The 20052-nt window shown below is 46.9% G+C and overlaps 1 long non-coding RNA gene across 1 annotated transcript in view; it reads left to right on the forward strand.

Moving 5' to 3' along the window:
• The first annotated feature begins 14286 nt into the window (after positions 1-14286).
• Positions 14287-20052, forward strand: part of LOC117802701 — an 11589-nt gene continuing 5823 nt past the window's right edge. Inside the window, exon 1 of the long non-coding RNA XR_004626173.1 lies at positions 14287-14335. This is a non-coding gene — a long non-coding RNA (uncharacterized LOC117802701). The remainder of the gene's footprint in view (positions 14336-20052) is intronic.

The following is a 20052-nucleotide window of genomic DNA, read 5'->3' on the forward strand; positions in this document are numbered from 1 at the left end:
GCCCCCGGGGAGGGGCCTCCTGCCGCCGGCTCCGCCCCGCCCCGGGAGCCGCCCGGGCTGGGCCGCGCACGCAGGGGAGCAGAGGGGAGGGGAGGTGGTCCCAGCCCCGGGCCACCCGAAGGGAGCTGAAAGCCCCACGACCTGTGGGTTTGTCCCAGGGCGGACCCTGCAAGTGCTCGGAATGTGCGCGCTATGTGTGTTGTGTTGGGAGTGTGTAGGGGTCTGGACCACCGAGTTTTCTAGCCGTCCTTAGCCCCCAGCCCGGCTCACAGGATGTGGAGAGAGGGCCAAGGTCAAAAAGTCCGCGGTCAGACTGCACACGCGGGAGGCGCCCCCAGCCTGTGCAGAGCCAGCTCTCTCAACAGCCTTCCCTCTGGAAGCGGACAGTCTAGACTTGTGTAAGCATCAGGGCCATTAGTAGATAAAACCCTTCAGGCACGGTTTGTTCAGGGAGACCAGGCCAGGGCCGAGGATGCAGGTGGAACTTTGCCTTCCTACCCTCCAACCTTGGCGATAAGAGAGTGTTCTCTCTCAGGCCAGTAACGAAAGGGATGAGGTGGGAACGATTAGAAAGGTTTTGTGCATTTGTGGGCTAGACGAGCAAGTGGAAGGAAGGAGAAAAAATATCCCCATTTTCTTGCCGGGCACCCTGTATTTTATTTTATAGCACTCATCACATTTTGTAATGATATATTTAATTCACTGCTATGAGAGGCAGTAGAGCTAGAATGTGGTTGTCTAAAGAGTTCTGACGTCAGACTGCCTGCTTGGATTTCTGGGCAATTCATTGACAAGCTGTGTGATGTTGGGCAAGTCACTTAATCTTTCTGTGCCTCAGTACTTTATCTGAAAACTGAGAAGAATAATAGTATCTACCTCACAGGGTTGTGAGTATTAAACGGGCTAAATCGCATAAAGCACTTTGAGTAGCTCCTGGCATCTAATTAGAACAGAGGTAGCTATTCTTCTTTGTTTAATATTTGCCTTCCCACTAAATTGTAGGCTCCAATAGGGCAGGGCCTCTGCCTCCTCTGTTCATTGTATACTTAGCCCCAGTCCCTCAGTAAACATTTGTGGAATGAAGGGACTACTTGGGGCCCTGGCAGGGGGAGTTACCATCCCTTCCTCTGTCCCTACTGTCAGAGGACAGTAGGACTGAGGCACATAACTATCTCCATGGAAGAGAAACAAGCTGGGTAGGTTCCCAGCCTGCCCTGCCCAGGCAGCTGTACCCCAAGTCGGGGGCCAGCCCCAACTGGGCAGGATGGAGTTGGGCCAACTGCTGCCACTCAGTCTTGATTACAGCAGGACGCCCACTGGGAGTCAGGCCTCCATTGTCAGCAGGCTGGCTCACCGGGAAGGCAGCTGAGAGGCATCCCAGCCTCCCAGGCTGCCTCCCTGAGGGGGTGGGTGGAGCAAAGCTCCCAAGGAAGGCTCCCTCCTTTCCTCACCCAACAGCCCTGGGAGCTGGGGAAAACCAGACTGCCCAAAGGGGGCAATTAAAGGAATAGGAGAGGAAAAGCTTTAACAGATTGCCTGGGAGGAGAGCAGAGAGGGCCAGAGGAAAGGGCTGAGGCGACAGAACACCATGCCCCACCCCTCCCCAGGGCAACAGGAAGTGAGGCACTGGGGAGTAAGGCCACTTCCTATCTCAAAGCACTGGGGTGAGAGCAGAGTTCCAAGTCCCAGCGTGGGCCAAAGGCAGTGAGATTATACTTGGGGATGGCAGTGAGTCCTGACTTTCTGTCATCCACCTTAAAGGCAGAAGTGATGGCTAGCTAGCTAGTCGGCACTCCAAAAGTAGGGGCTGCGTATTAATCATCAACGGGCCCTTCCTGAGCCCTCAGGACAACGTAGTTCCTGACCTTCTCATGCTGAAACTTTATATTCATCAATGTAAGGTGGAATGAGAAGATGGAGGGAGATCAGAACAAGCTAGGGTGCTGTGAAGCCCTCCTAGGGTATCCCAGGAAAAAACGTAAAATCAGGACTACGACTCCCAGGTACCCACCGTGAGAGGGGCTATCTTACCCACTGAGAGTGAGCCTTCTATGCTGGGTTTTTGAGGGTAACCATATAAAGCACTTTGCACAGAGTCTCTGGGTATAAGGAAGAGTGTTGAGAAGAAGAGTGGGGGGAAGCCTTGGGGATGACTCACACTGCCTTGTAAGTGGAACTAGCTGCCTTTCAACAAGGTTTATTGACTGCCTACTATGTGCTGGGCACTACCTCTCATTTTGAGAAACGTCCAAATAAAGTGGAAAATTAGACTTCACAATTAAAACAACTCAAATCAATCTCTCCTTTTTCCTTTCTATGTCTACCTCACTTCTCCCTCTCACTACTTTTGTCAACTGGTCAGACTCTGACGTAGCCAGAGTGGCAATTTGGAACCTATAGACACCTTTGTGTGCACACCCGAATTCACACCCTCGTACACAACCTCCTGATCCCCATTGCTGTAGCACCCACACAACCTCCAGCTACCCCTCAGCAATTGCAGGGAAGACACATATAAATAATAACGAGTTCACCAGCTCCCTGTGCATCAGTATCTATGGCAACTTCATGGGGTCCTCGAGCTGCACTGTTCCGGTTGCAGCCAGTCCCCTGGGCAGCACCAGCACTCAAGCCGAGCCCACAGCGCGGGGAACAGGGAATTACACAGGAAATCCATGCCCCGATAATCACCAGAGGTGCTCCACTGGGTGGGATCCTCTGTCATTCTTCCGATCTTTCTCTTCAAAGTCTCCAAAAATTACACCATGGGACTTGCCCCCTGAATTCGAGAACCTTCCCTCCCTAATTTTGGAATGCAACTTTAGAATGTAAAGGTACTTATTCTTCAGACTTGAGGAAAATGGGGCAATTGAAAGTGAGGTGTTTAAATGCAAGGGGGATGACACTCTTGGAAACAAAGAATAGTTAACTTGCTCGTTGGGGGACGTTGTAAAATAAATTTGGAGACAATTTAGTCTTGTGCCCATGAGGCGTTTTCAATCCATATTCCACAGAAACCTACAGGTTACACGGTCATGCCTCTGCAGCTGCTCAACATACATGTTGGAGTTCTGCATGAGATTTTGTTGAAGAAGAATCCTTGGCTAAAAAACGTTACTGAAAGAAGTTTGAAACTCACTGGACCAGTGGCTTCTGAAGTTCCCTCCAACTCTAAGATTCTTTGGTTGGTTTTGGAGAATTAGGGGTAATGAGGTCATGGCTCTCTCCAAGGACTCTGAGAAAATTATTAGCGGTGAGGTATTTGAAACTAGTGACAAGATATGATAATGGGGATAAGAAAGAGTGAGGGGCACCTGGGTGGCGCAGTCATTAAGCATCTGCCTTCGGCTCAGGGCATGATCCTGGCGTTATGGGATCAAGCCCCATATCAGGCTCCTCTGCTATGAGCCTGCTTCTTCCTCTCCCACTCCCTCTGCTTGTGTTCCCTCTCTCGCTGGCTGTCTCTCTCTCTCTGTCAAATAAATAAATAAATAAATAAATAAATAAATAAAATCTTANTCTGCTTGTGTTCCCTCTCTCGCTGGCTGTCTCTCTCTCTCTGTCAAATAAATAAATAAATAAATAAATAAAATCTTAAAAAAAAAAAAAGAAAGAGTGAGAAAGGGGCGCACAGGTGGCTCAGTCGGTTAAGCATCTGCCTTCTGCTCAGGTCATGATATCAGGTTCTGGGATTGAGCCCCTTGTCTGGCTCCCTGATCAGCGGGGAGTCTGCTTCTCCCTCTCCTTTTGCCCCTCCCCCTCCTCACGCTCTCTCTCTTTCTCTCTCTCAAATAAACAAATAAAGTCTTAAAAAAAAAAAAAGAAAGAGGGGTACCTAGGTGGCTCAGTTGTTAAGTGGCTGCCTTCGGCTCAGGTCATGGTCCCAGGGGTCCTGGGATTGAGCCTCGTGTCAGCGAGCCTGCTTCTCCCTCTCCCTCTGCCTCCTGCTCCCCTGCTGTGCTCGCTCTCTCTCTCTGCCAAATAAATAAATAAAATCTTAGGAAAAAAAAAGAGCGAGAACGACAAATGAAAACACTTAAATTTCTTTTTGAAGTTTTATTTATTTAAGTAATCGCTACACCCGTTGTGAAGCTCCAGCTCATGACCCTGAGATCAAGAGTTTCATGCTCTTCCAACTGAGCCAGGCAGACACCCTGGCAAATGAAAACATTTAAATACACAATTCCTAAACTAGGGGGCCTGATGAGGGATGCCCTTCTCTCCCCTGGAAAACACATCAAATCGTAACCACACACACGGAATAGTTGATATGCCACATCCTCAGTAACCACTCCCAACAGCCATTGTCCTTAGCGGGAGCGTTTTCCCATCCCTGCTGTGTCTAAGAGCTGAAAAAAGGATTAGGAACCACAGATTTAACCTTTAACTACAGTATTTCTTAAAAGAGGAGCTGAAGAATTAAAAGTGAGGGGCTGAGCTCTGAAGGATTGGGCATAGGGGATGAGATTTTGGGGTGAGAAGCTGAGGACATTCAGAGCGAGGGCTGAAAACTTGCGTGAAGAGCTGAAGTGTCTGGACAGGGTCCGAGGTGCTGGGGATGAGCTCAGTTCAGAATTCTGGGTGAGTTGTGGGAGTATAAAGTGTGAGGAGCTGTGGTATTTGGAGGGAGGGGATGAGGGACTGGCGGGGAGAAACTTCCACTTTCCAGCTAGAGGGGTGGTTCCAAAGGGCAGTCTGATTTCCGCCTTCCCACCCCCGAGTCCAGGTCAGCTCTCTCTGCCCCTCCACCCCTCCACCACCCCTCTAAAGACTGCACTCCTTGAAGACAGAGGGTACCTGATCTTTTCTTGTACCCTTAACACGAAGCACAAAACCTGGCATATATTAGGTGCTCAGTAATTATTTGTAGAATGAATGGAGTACTGGGGGCACAAGACAGAAGCAGCACCCGAGGAGAGGGGAAAAAACTGTCCTGAGAAAAAGAAGGGAGATTGGGGTAAGGGGCTGGCTTCCTGCGCCGGCAGGGACGGTCAGGGCCGGAAGAGTGGCATGTGGGGCCCCCTGGTGGGCAGACCTGAGGCGCACAGGGTGCTAGAGGGAGGGGCTGGAGAGCCGGAGGAATGTGAATGAGAAAGAGAGGTGTGGTGAAGGTAATAAAACCTCAATTGTAGCTAACCTTGAGGGAGAGCTTGCTACCGGAAAGGCAGAGGCGCTAAGTACGCCAGCTTATGCTTTTCCATTTAACCCTCACCACCACACTCTGAGAGCAGGGCCTCATTCCCATTTTACAGAAGAGGAACCTGGAGTTTAGAAAAGCAAAGTAGGGGCACCTGGCTGGCTCAGTCAGTACAGCATGTGACTGTTGATTTTGGGGTCTTGAGTTCGAGCCCCATGTTGGGTGTAGAGATTACTTAAAAAAAGAAAGGAAGGGAGGAAGGAAGGAGGGAGGGAGGGAGGAAGAAAGAGAGAGAAAGAAAGAAAGGGAAAGTAGCTTGCCTAAGAGCAAACAACTAAAATGTTGTAAGGGAGGATGTGACTAAAGAAAATTGAATAAAAATGGATATTGGGGTGGGGTAGTAGTAAGTGGCATGGGGGATTCAATTCAGATGTGCTCATACCAGCAGTGGGATCTAGATTGGAATCTTAAACCCCAGGTGGATTTATCCCCATCGAATCCTAGTCCTGAGTCCAGACACTTACTCAGTGGGGATACTCAGTCATTCATTTCTTTAATTTTTTTTTATTACCTCTCTGTTCCAGTCACTTAGAACCCAAGAGAACAATTTGATAAAATTCTTGCCCTCATGGAACTTACATTGGGATAGGGTCTGTATTGTCAGCAGCCAATGAACCTAGAAAGTGGTCTCTCAGCCTGGAGTAAGTTCTACAGAGAACATCAAATAAAGCAATGGGATAGAGTGGGGAGGAAGAGAGAATTCCTTTGACTGAGGTACTTGGACATGGCTGCCCTTGGAAAGGGACTTTTAAGGGAGAGCTAAATGATGATAAGGAGGTAGTCCATGAAGGTGTGGGACAAAAGCATTCCCGGTGGAAGGAACTGCAGCAAAGGCCTGAGATAAAAATGGTCACGCTATATTTGAGGGGTGGAAAGAAGGCTTGTGTGGCAGGAACAGAGTGGATAAGTGGGAAGGGGTAGGCTAACAGGACCTGGAGGCCCCAATAAATCCCACTGTCCTGGTATAACCCCCCTGGTGCTCCTTCCAAACTGTGGGTCATAAAGCTGAAGTCCCCCTTTATGCCAGAAGATACCTTCATCAAGAGTGGACATGAAAAAGGGCCTGAAGCTGGTGGTGACGCTGTTCCTTGTCTACCACAAAGGAGGGTGCTGGAGGCGGGCTCAGGGTGACCCCTTGGAGCTTTTGGGGCTCTGGGGGTGTTGTGCCCAAGGGTTCTGCAAAGAGAGCCAATGTCCCCTCAGTCCATTTACACAACAGTGTCACTGCCCTGGGTAAGCTTCTGGCCCAACTCTTGGGGATATAAACATGGGCCAGAAATAGGCCCTGCCTTAAGGGAGCTTTAGTCACTGGAGGCAAGAAGATAAGCACCATAATAATACAATGATACACCAAAAGGTGAGTACCAGAGTGCAAATGGCTGCCTGAATCACAGTTCCCTCCCCTTGCCTAACCTCGGTTCCCTGATCAGGTGTCACTTTTTCAGAGTAGCTTTTACTGTCCTCTTGACCAGATCAGATCCCTGAATGACAGCCCTCCAGAGTTCCATCTGCCACTTCTTCAAAGCACTTACCCCAAGTGTAATCTTACATGTGTTTGTGTGACTACAGGCTTCACAAGGGTAGGGTCTGTGTCTGTTTATGTTCATCCTGGTATCCCCTCAAGTGTCCAGGGTATAGTAGGTACTTAGTAAATGCACAGAGAGTAAAAGCACAGTACTATGGGATTTTTAATGGGGGAGCAAGCAGATCATGCTGGAACAATGGGAAAAACTGGAAGAGATGAAAGGAGGGGAAGGATGCTGGCAGATGGAGTTGTAGGTGAGGGGTCATTGCTGGTTGAGAAGAGTGTGAGGCCCTGAGATACTGAGGGCTTGGCAGGTGTATGGGAAACTGGGCGGTCAGGTGAGCTGGAGGGGAGAGTGGAGGAAAGGAAAAGAACATAAATCTGGGGACCAGCCAGATGTTAATAGTATTTGGCTCTGGGCCAGGCAGGGATGGGCTTTGGGAAGGTCCAATGTCCAGCTTTCTGACCAGACCAGCTCCAGAGGCTCTTAGATCCCAGACCTCGGCTAGAGATGATTACTTACCAGATATCCCCACTTGAATGTCCTGCTGTCCCCCCCAAATTCACCATGATCCAAATCCAAATTAATCAGACTGAGAGGCAGTGTAACATGGTGGTGAAGAACAATGAAGCCAAATCCTGGCATCTTACTAACTATGGGAGTCTACACATTTTATGACTTCTCTTTGCCTCAGTTTTCTCATTTGCAAAATAGGGATAATAATAGCATTTACCTCATAGGGGTTTATGTGGAGTACATGATTAGTACACGAGAAAAGTAAAACAGTGCCTTGCATATCAAGGGCTCAATAAATACTAACTATTATAATTGCTTCTCTTGCCTTGCCCAGTTTTTTTCTCCAGTTCCTTTGGCTCTGACAGTGACATGACTCTCCTGCCAATGACTTAAGTTCAGAATCTCCAAGTCAACTTTGACTCATCCCTTATCTCACTTAGAGGGCAGAGCTGGGTTTGAATTCTGCCACTCACTAGCTGTGTGACCTTGGGCAAGTTACTTAAACTCTCTGAGCTTCATGTTCCTCAGTAAAGATGTCATAGTTTTCACTATAGGGTTGTTATCATAATTTACTGATGATATTTGTAGGTGAATGGCTCAATTCCTGATGTTAAATAAATGGTAGTTATTATTATTATCTTCACCCTGTGTGTCATCAGGAACCAACACCAGCATATTTTCCCCTTTAAATGTCTTTGTACTCATTCCTTCTTCTGCATTTTCCTCCCACCACCCTAGACTTGGCCTACACCCTCCCGAGTTACTGCAGTAACTCTCCTACCTTTGCCAATTCCATTTCATACTTCACTTTTCTTCTCTCGCTTTCTTTTTAGAAATATTCATTGATTACCCACTTTTTCAGGGCACTATCTCAGTAGTGGACTAGGGGTAGAGTAGTGGACAAAATAGATGTTGCCCTTGCCCTCAGGAAGCCTACATTTTGGTGAGAGGGACAAACTATAGACAAATAAATATTTAATACATCAGGTGGTGATAAATGCTATGAAGGAAATCAAAGTGGGGAAAAGGGATGGAGGTGCTGTTTAATGTAGGATAATCAGGGAAGGCCCTCTGCTAAGATGAACATATATGCAGAAATCAGTAGGAAATAATGTTGCTTTCAGTAGGTCACATCTTTGCTGAAATGCTGTTTCCTTCAGAATTAAGTATGAATGCTCACGTATAACTTTCTAGATCCTCTGTAATTCTTGTCGGTTTTGTGATTTCATACCACTCCCAGAATGCCCCTACTTCTACAGACATGCTTAACACGTGAAGAATGTACATAGTTAGAATAGTACTTATCTCTGATTGTGGTATCAGTGTGAACTTTTTCCTCCTCCTGAAGACTGCTTTCTAAATTTTTTAATGATGAACGTAGATTACTTGAATAACAACAAGAAACACAATGTCATATTTCCTCCTCATCATCTTATTATAATTTTCAGACAACTCTGCAAGGTAAATTTATATCCCCGTTTTACAGATGAGAAAACTGAGGCACAGAGAAGTTAAGCTAATCCTCTGAACTCAGCTCTTGAAATGTTTAGCACCTGATTACAGGCTTGCTGTTTGCTTATTTTAAGTTTTTGTTTTGCCTTCTCAGTTAGAGCATAGGTTTCTTAAGGGCAGAGTCCTTGCTTATTCCCATATCTCCCTCTTTCCCCTCCTCACGCTTTTATCAGACAACTATGTACTGGCCATAATGGGTGCTTTTTAATGGATTGGTCTGTTCCATGTCTGATCTCTTGTTATGATATGGTTCATTATCTTGCTGGTGGTGCCATCGTGTATGCTCTTGACTCTGGGCCCACAGGTGGAGAACCTGAAGATTCTGGGGGCAAAGAGATGAGGAAGCTGGACCTCCACCCCCAAAAGGGCAGTGATTCTCCTTGTCCACTAGAGGCCGCAGTAGGCCTGGGTTTAGAGAGACATCAGGGCTGTGGAGTACTCAGTGGACCCCACCCCAGGAGTCATTTCCAACACCAAGTCTGTCCTGGAGCCCACGGCCCCGGAGACGGCCTATCAGTGTACCTGGCTCCAGTTTCTTCCAATAAATCATCAGATTCCTGGACCTGGAATGAGTTAGCTCCAGAATAAAAGCTGCTGATGGCAGCTAGATAGCAGGAGTATGATGGCAGGTTCTAGATGCCCCTCAATTAGCCAAATCAACAATCATGCATGGAGCACCTTACTGAGCACCTGCTGTGTACCACGTAGCATGCTAGACTCTGGGACTAGCTTGGTGAACAAGACAGACTGTTCCTGCCCTGCCAGCTCTCATGATCTAAGGAGGTATGCAGACAAGCCTAAAAATACTGTATTGTGTGATAAGCTGCTAACATGATTTCTGTTCCAGGGTTAGTTTTCCCTGGGTCTCATTTCAGTGTGGATTATCCCATGGGATATCTACCTCTTTAGAGACATGAAATAAATAAAGGTGAGAAGCAGAGAAAAGAACCTTTGTCCATATTTGGAGAATCACTGCGAAGCCGCCCCCCCCCCCACAAAGTGGAAGGGATCCCAGTGGCTCTGCAGATCTGAGGGTGTCTGGGGTTGAGGTGGGTGCTGGGGGCAAGGAAGTGCCAGGCCACGTCTCCACAGCTTTTCTTCTCTCCTTTTTCCAAGGGCCTGGGAGCTTTGCTTGGGAAGGAAAGGAGAGTCCCCCAATTTTGGGGTGTGACGCAGACTGCTGGTTTTCTCACCAACTTTTTGTTGCCTCTTTCTTTTCTTCGCTTCCTTTTCTCAGATTATCTGTCAATCAATGTACTTATCAAATGAGGATTATGTTTAGGTTATTCCTTTTTACCCAGAAGCATGAGGTCAAAGAATTTGCAACAGTTAGGGAGATAAGATAATTAGAGAGAGGGGTAAAGACAGACACTCACGCAGTGCAGCATTTTGACACGTACAAATTGGTAGCTGCAGACACTCATTCCTGGGGTCGATCCCTGGGGCTGATGTGGTCTGGGTAGGCTTCCTTCCTGGACAAGGTGACCAGGGCCTTCCAGGATGAGCCCTCAATCTATCCTGGTAGGGTTTCTCTGGGAGAGATATCCTCAGAGAACAGAGGGGAGGATAAAACATCCCCCACGCCCCAGCTGTTCATTCCACTGTGCCTGGACAAGGGGCTCAGAGGCCCATGTGCTCAACATTCCTGAGAAGCAGCTTCTGAGTCAGAGCCCCAGAAACAGCTGAGGCAGCTTCAGGCTGGAGTCTTGGCTCTCTTTTCCCCTTTTCTGTCCAAAAGCAACTCCCTCCCTAGCTATTTGGATGTGACCAGAAACCCAAGCAGGGCTCTGGGGTAGCAGCCTGGCTCAGCCAGTCTATAAAATGTATTTGGTCCCTGCATCCCCTCGTAGGCTGCAGCCCTTAGGTGAAGGCGTGTGCCCGATGCCACCTATGCCAGGAAGTCCAAGGGGTGAGGAAGACTTGCCCCGTGCCTAAAAGTCAAAGCTCCCAATGCAGCCATTGTTGAGCTGCCTCCGGGAAGGGGTCTTAACTAGGACTTGGCTGGAGTTAAGACAGCAGCATTCCCCAGGCAATCTGCCAGCACCTCCTCACTGCCTGGGCGTGGGGCCCAGGACATGCCAGGGCAATGCCAGAGAGCTGACTCAGGGGGCGGCATGAGGGGAACAGAAAAACCCTTCTCACCCACTAGCTAGGAGAGGAGATGCAGCTGCCCCAAGGCCTGCTGTGATCGCCCTGTAGTGCAGACCACCAACAGGCTCTGTGGGTGGGTCCACTCCTCGGCCACTGATCCACGAAGCACCACATTTCCCGGGGCCACCAGCAGAAGGCCAGGGCTCCCCCTCTCTCCCTGAGTCCCCCTTTTCCTACAAAGACTTCTAGATGTGCAAATCTAGGTTCCCAACCCCCCCTGCTGCAACTGATTCAGGCCCTGCCATTGTCACTTTCTTGAGACTGTGACCTTGAGCAAGCCACTTTGACTTTGGTGAGTTAGATTCCTTATATTTAAGGTGGGATGAGTAATACCTGCTTGCCCCATAGGACTGCAGTAAGGATCAAATAAGATCACCTCTATGAAGGGAACTTAAATACAGCACGTTTATAATAAGGTATTATTTTTGTCACTGTTATTCCTAAGATGGGAATTACAGCTGCTGGCCCTTGAACCTCAAAGTCCTCCTCTTTGCCTCTTTTGTCTGACAAGTTGCTCTAAAGCCAGTGCTGGAATCCTAACCCAGTCCTGAGCCTCAGAAGCAGCAACACAGGCTTTTCTGCCTGGTGCTACGGTGCCAGTTTAGGGAAGCAGCCTCCACCAGTCCCGCTCTGTTAAACCGGTTCTTTCCCTTCTAATCAGACTCCTTCAGTCCAGTTTGCCTGCAGTGATGACAAAGGAACCTAAAATAGCACAGGCTCTGCAAACACCGCTGGAGACAGCTTGGGGCATAAGGTGTTGCCTGTCACCCATGGGCCTGTCTGGGCATCCCAGCCAGGTGCAGCACTCAACCCTCCAGGGCCTGGTGTGTCTTCCTCTACGCAGCAGAGGATGACAGTGCCTCCTGTCAGCACTTTAGGTGGCTGACTTGGATGACTACCTAGAAAGTTGGCTTGGAGGTGCCAGGGGTGGGGGCTCACGGCTCCCCCTAGCTGGCTACACACACACACACACACACACACACACACACACTCTCTCTCTCTCTCTCTCTCTCTCTCTCTCTCTCTCTCTCGGCCTCTCCCTGCACCAAGAGGCGAGCTGGGCTAAGATCATGCAGAACAGTGGCTGTCTTGTAGCCCCGGGAAGGCTTGTTGACTGGGAACCGGGAGAGTCTGATTCTGAGGACCCTGCAGCCAGCAGGCCCTGGCTTGTCACTCTTGCGGCAGAACCAGTTTGGTAGAGGCGGCTGCTGGGCCTGCCTCTGCTCTGAGACTTTGCATAGGGCCTTGGCGTATTCAAACAAGGAGGCATGCAGGGAGGCCTGGGCAGGGGCTGCCAACCGCACAGCAGAGGTCCTCATCGCAGAGACCTCCCTCATTCCCCATATTTTAAGCAGTCATTTTCATGCAGCACGAGTCTCACCCTTAGAACTCTCTCATCCAACTCTGTCTGAAGCACTTTTCTCTAGCCAGTGTGTTCTTTTCCTGGGTGATTGCTGTAAGAAAGATGAAGTCTTAGTTTATGTCAGGAATCCCAAACTGATGGTTTGTTGGCTAAATCCAGCCCTTCAACCTATTTTTGCTGACTTGCACAATTTCAATTGGGACGTTTTAACATAAAACAATCCAGATATCAGGGCACCTGGGTAGCTCAGCCAGTTAAGCATCCGACTCTTGGTTTTGGCTTAGGTTGTGATCTCAGGGTCATGAAATCGAGCCCCACATGGGGCTCTGTGCTCAGCACAGAGGCTGCTTGATTTTCTTTCTCCCTCTCCCTCTGCCCCTCCCACTCATGCTCTCTCTCTAAAATCAATCAATCAATCAATCAATCTTTTTTAAAAAATCCAGATTTCAAATATTTCTTAACATTTTGGGTCCAGGTTGGTTTCTCCTAGAATAAGTCTTCCGTTGCAAGTAGTTTATTTGGAAGGTGATCCTAGGAAACTCCAGTCAAGGAGTGGGGAAGTGGGACAGAGGAGGTAAGGGATAAGGGTGAGGTTACCAAGGAAATTACCATCTGGACGTCTGGAGCTTAATTCTCCTGGGGAACTCAGAGAAACTGTGTAGGATACATGTCGCAAAGTTATGTCACCCGAGAGGCAAAGGCATATTTATCCACCAAACCCAGTGGTCACTGGCTGGGAGCTGCTACAGTGTGATGGGGAAGGGGCAATGGTGGTGTTAACTCATAAGGAGTATCCAGCCTGTGGTACAGTAGAGATGAGTGGGCTCCAAAGGCTAGAAGAAGCTGGAACTGATAGCATCTGCTACTATATGGAAGACCTAGCAAAACTGGTCCTCAGTTCTCACTCGGCAACAATTAGCAGGAGCTGAATGGCAGGTACCCCTTTAAACAATACAAGAGCTCTTTGTCTGCCACAGTCCTTACACTCCCTTCCCCACATTGTCCGAACTCCACCTGCTTTACTCTTTAGTTAGCCTCTGGAGTGTTACCATTTGTGTCCCCTGGTTTATGTCAATGTATAGGCTCTTCAGAGCTATAGCTGTGAATCCTACTGTCCCTGTTTCCAATAACTTGTTTCTTATTTTTCTTTGCATCTCACAGGGCAGCTCGCCCAGTGATTCCAAAAGATGTTGACTGATTAATTCTGTTTCTCTAGCCCTGTACTCTGAATTATTTTATTTTCTGAGTCTTAGACCACCTTACCTCCATGCTATTATACACACTGCATCAGAGCATGTAGAATAGGTCCTCACTTTGGGGGCTGACTTGGGGAGGCCCTTTGTTATCTCTTCAACATCAAACTAACTGGCTTTCAGTTCCTAAGATGCATTAAGCAACTTTCTGCCTCAGGTCAATACCCCTGCCTGGAAAGTTCTTTCTTTCCCTTTATAACATGCTAATTCACGTCCACCCTTTAGAACTCAGCTTAAATGTCACCTCCTCAGTGAAGCCTTCCATATCACTCACTTATCTACCCCTTACTAGGTAATGTCCCTCCACTGTACATATTCACAGTGCGCTGTATTCCTCCTCTACATATTTATAATAGTTACATACATATTGGTATAATTTGTATTTACACTGGAGTCCCATCATTAACGAAGTTAACTTATGCAAACCCAACTATCCACACTCAGCTGAAAGGGCAAGAAACAAAGAAATTCCTTCATTTAAAAATCACACTTCACCATTAAAGCCAGATCTTGACATTTACTATCTCAGGGTGACACCCAAGGTGCAAAGAGAAATAGATGTTATTTCTTGGCTTTTGTGCTTCTAAATGCCAAGGTCCGGGCAACGTAAGGTATTTTCAAGAATAATTTTGCAATCTTTGCCTCATGCACTGATTTTAGAATCTGCTACCACCCACTAATGCACACAAATGTCGAAGGTGGGAATCAACTGCATTATCTGTCTCTCCCTCTAGGCTGAAGCTCCATGAGGACAGACAACATGCTTGCCTCCATTCATTACTAGATCCCCAGGGTCTGGCAAAGTACTGGCCACATAGTAAGTATTCAATAAATCCTTATTGAATGGATGATGACGGGTAGGTGGTGGATGATGAAAGATGGGTAATGGAGGAGGGATGATCAGAGCTGTGAGGACCAGCACTGTGCAGGACACAGCTGGAGATGGGATGATACTTAATATGACTTAGCTACTTACCAGGTTGCAGGGAGAAGGATGGGTGAGATGAGGTCGTCGAACTACTATAATTGGACTATCTGCCTAAAGGCCTACTCTTCTATAAGTCTTTCAGGATTTGTTAAGTTCTGTACCCTACTTTCCCCCAAACCAAATTCTCTGGATTAGAGCCTTATCCCAGGGAGTGCAGCCGCCTCTGAGTCACTGCACAGAACTGCTGTATCCCTCAGGGCTCAGACAGTGTGCACCATCCCCGGTGGATTCCTAGCCCAAACTAAAAACTCCACCCAACCCCCTACTGTGATCCTGTTCATGACTCTCTCCCTATTTTAGCCCAGAAGTTTGCTTTGACCCCAATGCCAGCACTGATCTCTATCACAGTTGTTTTTATAGTTCTTGTGCTGATCCCAACCTTGATTCCCACCTTGACCTTAACCTTGGCCCAGACATAGCTTGCTTCTGATCCTGAGTACAGTATACATCCATGCTTTTTTGGTGGTTGTTGTTATTTATAAAGCCTTTACACATAGTATTTAATTTGAAATTAACAACTCTGTGTAAGCATCCCCATTTTACAAACAAGGAAACCAAGAGGATGGAAAATGCCCAATGTCACACAGTAAATTGGGGATCCCAGATCAGATTCAGGTCTTCCTGCTCTAAATCCAGGGCTACAGGAGTCTGGATTATTGACTCTCCAGATATAAATCTTCATTGCCTTTGTGGCAAAGCAATCCTAGATAATCAAAGACCTCGGGGTACTAATAGTAGTCATAATAATAATAACCCTAACTTACTGGGCGATTTCTTTCTGACGTGCAAAGTCCTGAGCAGCTCTTCATACAGTATGTCATCTAATCCCCACAAGGCTGCAGAGCTCTGGAGCTCCATCTTACAAGCGACAAAACCATGGCTTTCGGAGGTTAAGGAGTTTGCCCAAGGTCGCATAGCTAGTTAGAGGCAACCCAGAATTTGGACTCAAGTCTCTCTGATTTTAAATGTACTTCACTTCCGGGGTGCCTGGCTGGCTCAATCCATGGAGCACGCGACTCTTGATCTCAGGGTTGTAAGTTCAAGCCCCACGTTGGGAGTAGAAATGACTTAAATATAATAAAATCTTTAAACGTAGTTCACTTCAACCTTTACAAAGAAATGGGATGGCAACAGGAAGCAGCTAGGAACCTGGGTCTTGCAACAGCATACCCACCATACCTTTTGAGCCGTAATGCCAAATTCCAGGGTTTTGTGTTTGATCACCAAAACTGGGTCAAAAATGAGTCAAGTCTTGGTAGAACTGACTCACTGTGGTGTCTGTCAGCTCTAAAAGGAGACAGGAAGCCTCAGAGGGTAACAGCCAGATGACCACTGTAGAGTGGATGAAGGTTCCGGAAGCATCCGCCACAAGCCCTGCAGTGGTTAAACATGGAAATCTGCATGCTTGCCAAAGAAAAGAACCAGACTTCAGACTCATTTAAAAAATTAGACCTGCCAATCACCTCACCATTTCTTTCTCCATAATCGGCTCTATTCCCTCACAGGACTCCATTTTGGTCAACTTCTGTCTCTCATCTCTGACTCTCACACTTTATCCTTCTCCTTCATGGTCAGCCTCTTTGTTTCCACCCCAGTCCCCATCCCCAGCTCAGCTCCTGCCACCTTCCCATGTCCTGTTTCTCTGATTCTTATTCTCAGTGCCTGGTAGATCCCCGTGTCCCCCTCTTTTTTGGCAATTGTTTTTTAGTAAAATATACGTAACATAAAATTGACCATTTTAGCCATTTAAAAATATTAATGACTTAATTTTTATTATAGTGACATATACATAATAGCGACCTATTTAACCATTTTTAAGTGTTCAATTCGGTGGCATCAAGTACGTTCACTTTGTTGTACAACCATCATCATTACTCATTTTCAGAAATTTTTCCACCTTCCAAATAGAAACTCGGTACCTGTTAAACAATAACTCTCCATCCCCTCTCCCCTCAACCCTGGTTACCTCTATTCTACTTTCTGTCTGCATGAATTTTCCTATTTTAAGTACCTCCCTGAAGTGGAATAATATGATATGTGACCTCTGTGTCTGGCTTATTTCACTAAATACAACGTTTTCCAGGTTCATTCATGTTGTAGCATATATCAGACTTTCATTCCCTTTTAAGTCTGAATAATATTCCCTTGTATGTATAGGCCGCATTTTGTTTACCCATTCATCTGTTGGTGGACAGTTGGGCTGCTTCACCTTTTGGCTTGGCCTACTGTGAATAATGCTGCTGTGAACATGGTGTACAAGTATCTGTTTGAGGCTCTGCTTTCAATGCTTTTGGGTATATACCTGGGAGTGGAATTGCTCAATCATATGGTAATTCTATGTTTAACTTTTTGAGGACCTGCCAAACTGTTTTTCATAGTGGCTGCACCATTTTACATTCCTACCAGTGGTGCACAAGGGTTTTAATTTCTCTACATCCTTGACAACGCTTGTTATTCTCCGCTTTTTTGATAACAGCCATCCTAATGGGTACAAAGTGGTATGTGAAATCCCTTTTGGATACATTGTTTCAAGTATGCCAGATTCCCAGGTTTCCACTCCTCCCCCTGGGCCCCCTCATCCTCCCCTGGCTGTGAGGATTAACATTTCCCTGTAGCTGAGAAACCACCATTGCTAATGAGCAGCCAACACATTCTTCTCCCTATACACCTTGGTCTTTCTTCTAAACTCTGACAAGCTGCTGCCCCCATTTCTCTGCCTTTTGCTTATGGAGAGTCGGACTGAGAAATAATACAGGCTTTGGGAGGAATACAAATTCAATAACTTTAGGCCCACAGTGTTCTGAGCTCTTTTATTCATGTAGTCTTCCAGGCCAGAGACCATAGGACTCCATGGGGACCGACTTGATGGCTTTGACCTGGCACTGACCTCAGAACTAGAACAGCATACAGATCCTTGGGCAAAATTGTTTCTTGGTCTCATTGGGACCCAAGGGAACGGCTTATATTCTAGTTACAACCCCCAAGCTATTTGAATCGAGCCCTTTACTTCGCTGGGGCTCATATTCGGTGGTTTAGGTCTCCAAGACAGATCCTGGGTGTGGTGATTCACCTCCTGCATAAGCCTCATGACTCCTTGAGGGGAACTTGGAGACCTGGAATTTTGGTTGGGATTCCCAGTGCAGATTCCCAGAACCCAGACTCTCTGGGGCAACATTTGTTTGTATTGTTTAATACTTACGTCCTCTCGTGGACTTCTGATGTCAAGAGCAGAGCACGTCAAACCTGGCCCCCATGTGGCCGTACGTCCCGAGCTTTGCTAAAGCCCAGGCCTTACCTCTGCCCAAATTAGGTGCCCGAGGTACATTTCTTTTTCTTCTGGTCTTTTCTGTCTTCTGTGAAAGCAGGTGGAAAAAACAGAGACCTATGGAGGGAAGTGATTCACCCCAGTGCATAAATGGAGTCAGCAACCAAGCTGGGAACGGGACTCCATTCTCTGACTCTGAAACCACAGCCCTCACCACTGGCAGTTACCCTCTTCCTCAAGATAAAGCTCTCAGTTTATGCTGCAAGTTAGGGCCTTTGTACTTGACAGGTGCCACTGGGATTGGGCAGTGGGGCTCTCTACCCTCATTCTTCCCACTCTAACCCATAAGACTATTGTATTGACCTTCAAATATGGATTTCATGGTACAGCCCTTGAACGGAACTTTCTAAGGCTCTTTCTAAAGCAAAACACATGACCTTGCAAGTTTGGAAAAACAAAAGCTCCAGAAGACCAAGAATGAGGAGGGAGCTGTAGCTCTCTCCTCTCTTTCCTTGCATTCTCACTTCCCCTCTGCGGTCATTTCATTTCAATTCTCCCTTCCGCTACAGCACCCAGCCCTGGGGGATTATCATTCCCCCATTCCCTCCAGCCCAAACCCAGACAAAATCCAAGTCACTCTCTTTTGCTTCTCTTATTTCAATTGAGACTGGTAGGAATATTCAGCATTTTTTTTTTTAAGATTTTATGTATTTATTTGGCAGAGAGAGTGAGAGAGCACAAGCAGGGAGAACAGCAGAGGGAGAGGGAGAATCAGGCTCCTCGCCGAGGAGGGAGCTGGACTCAGGACTCGATCCCAGGACCCTGGGATCATGACCTGAGCTGAAGGCAGATGCCTGACCATCTGAGCTACCCAGGCGCCCGGGAATTTTCAGCCTTAACCGGAAACCTTATACACATCCTTGTTTAAGAACCCATACTGCCTTCGGGTGCCTGGCGGCTCAGTTGGTTAAGCGTCCAACTTTTGGTTTCTGCTCTGGTCATGACCTCAGGGTCATGACCGCAGGGTCGTGAGATAGAGCCCCGATTGGCATGGAGTCTCCTTGGGATTCTCTCCCTCTGCCCTCCCCACCTCTCACTCTCTCTGTCTTCCTCTTTCTCTCTCTCTCTCTCTCAAAGAAAAAAAAAAAGAAAAGAAAAGAAAAAAAGAAAAGAACCGATAGTGCCTTCCTGGAGTCTATCAAGTACAGACTTCCACCCGGCTTTTAAGACCTTTTACAATCAGACCTCATTCTTCCTAGCTCTACTTCGTTCTCACTACTCTTCAGTGTAAACTCTTCCTAATTGTGCCAGATTTCTCATGGCTTGTATACACGTGTACACGCACACACACACACACCCCCCTGCAGTTAAGGACATATAAAATTTACTCTCCAGAATATATACAATGTTTATCCCAGCTTCTGTCATCTTCCAGGACTCTTGTTTGGAACTTCTTTTTTCCCCTGCGTTCTACCAATCCGACATGACACACCCTTTATGATTTGTTCAGGCCTAGGAAATCTCTAACTTCAGTGTGTCTGTTCTCTGTCTTTACTGATTTTGGTCAGTGGTCAGAGTGTTTAATGTAATTTATTTTATTTTATTTTTTATTTTTATTTATTTTTAAGTTTTAAAGATTTTATTTATTTATTTTTTTGTGAGACAGAGAGAGAGCGAGCCCATGCAGGAGCAGGGGGGAGGGGCAGAAGGAGAAGCAGACTCCCCGCTGAGCAGGGAGCCCGACATGGGGCTCAGTCCCAGGACCCTGAGATCACAACCTGAGCCAAAGGCAGATGCTTAACCAACTGAGCCACCCAGCTGTCCTGTGATTTTTTTTTAATTGCGATAAAAACACACATAAAACTTACCATCTTAACAATTTTAAAATGTACAGTTCAGTAGTGTTAAGTATATTCCCCTTGTTGTGCAACTGAATTCCAAAACTTCATCTTACAAAACTGAAGCTTTATGCCCATTAAACAACAACTTCCCATTTCCCCCTCCTCCTATCCTCCGCTAACTACCATTCTCTGTTTCAAAGAATTTGACTACTTTGGAAACCTCTGTATCTAAAGATATGTAGATTCATGTAGTATTTGCTTTTTTTGACTGGCTTATTTTACTTATTATATTGTTCTCAAGATTCATACATGTTGTAGCATGTGACAAGATTTCCTTCCTTTTTAAGACTGAATAATATTCCTTTATGTGTACAGACCACATTTTGCTTATCCATTCATCTGTCCATGGACACATGGGTTGCTTCTCCCTCTTTGCTATC

Source organism: Ailuropoda melanoleuca, chromosome 6 (genome assembly GCF_002007445.2).
Source record: "Ailuropoda melanoleuca isolate Jingjing chromosome 6, ASM200744v2, whole genome shotgun sequence".
Classification (NCBI taxonomy): domain Eukaryota; kingdom Metazoa; phylum Chordata; class Mammalia; order Carnivora; family Ursidae; genus Ailuropoda; species Ailuropoda melanoleuca.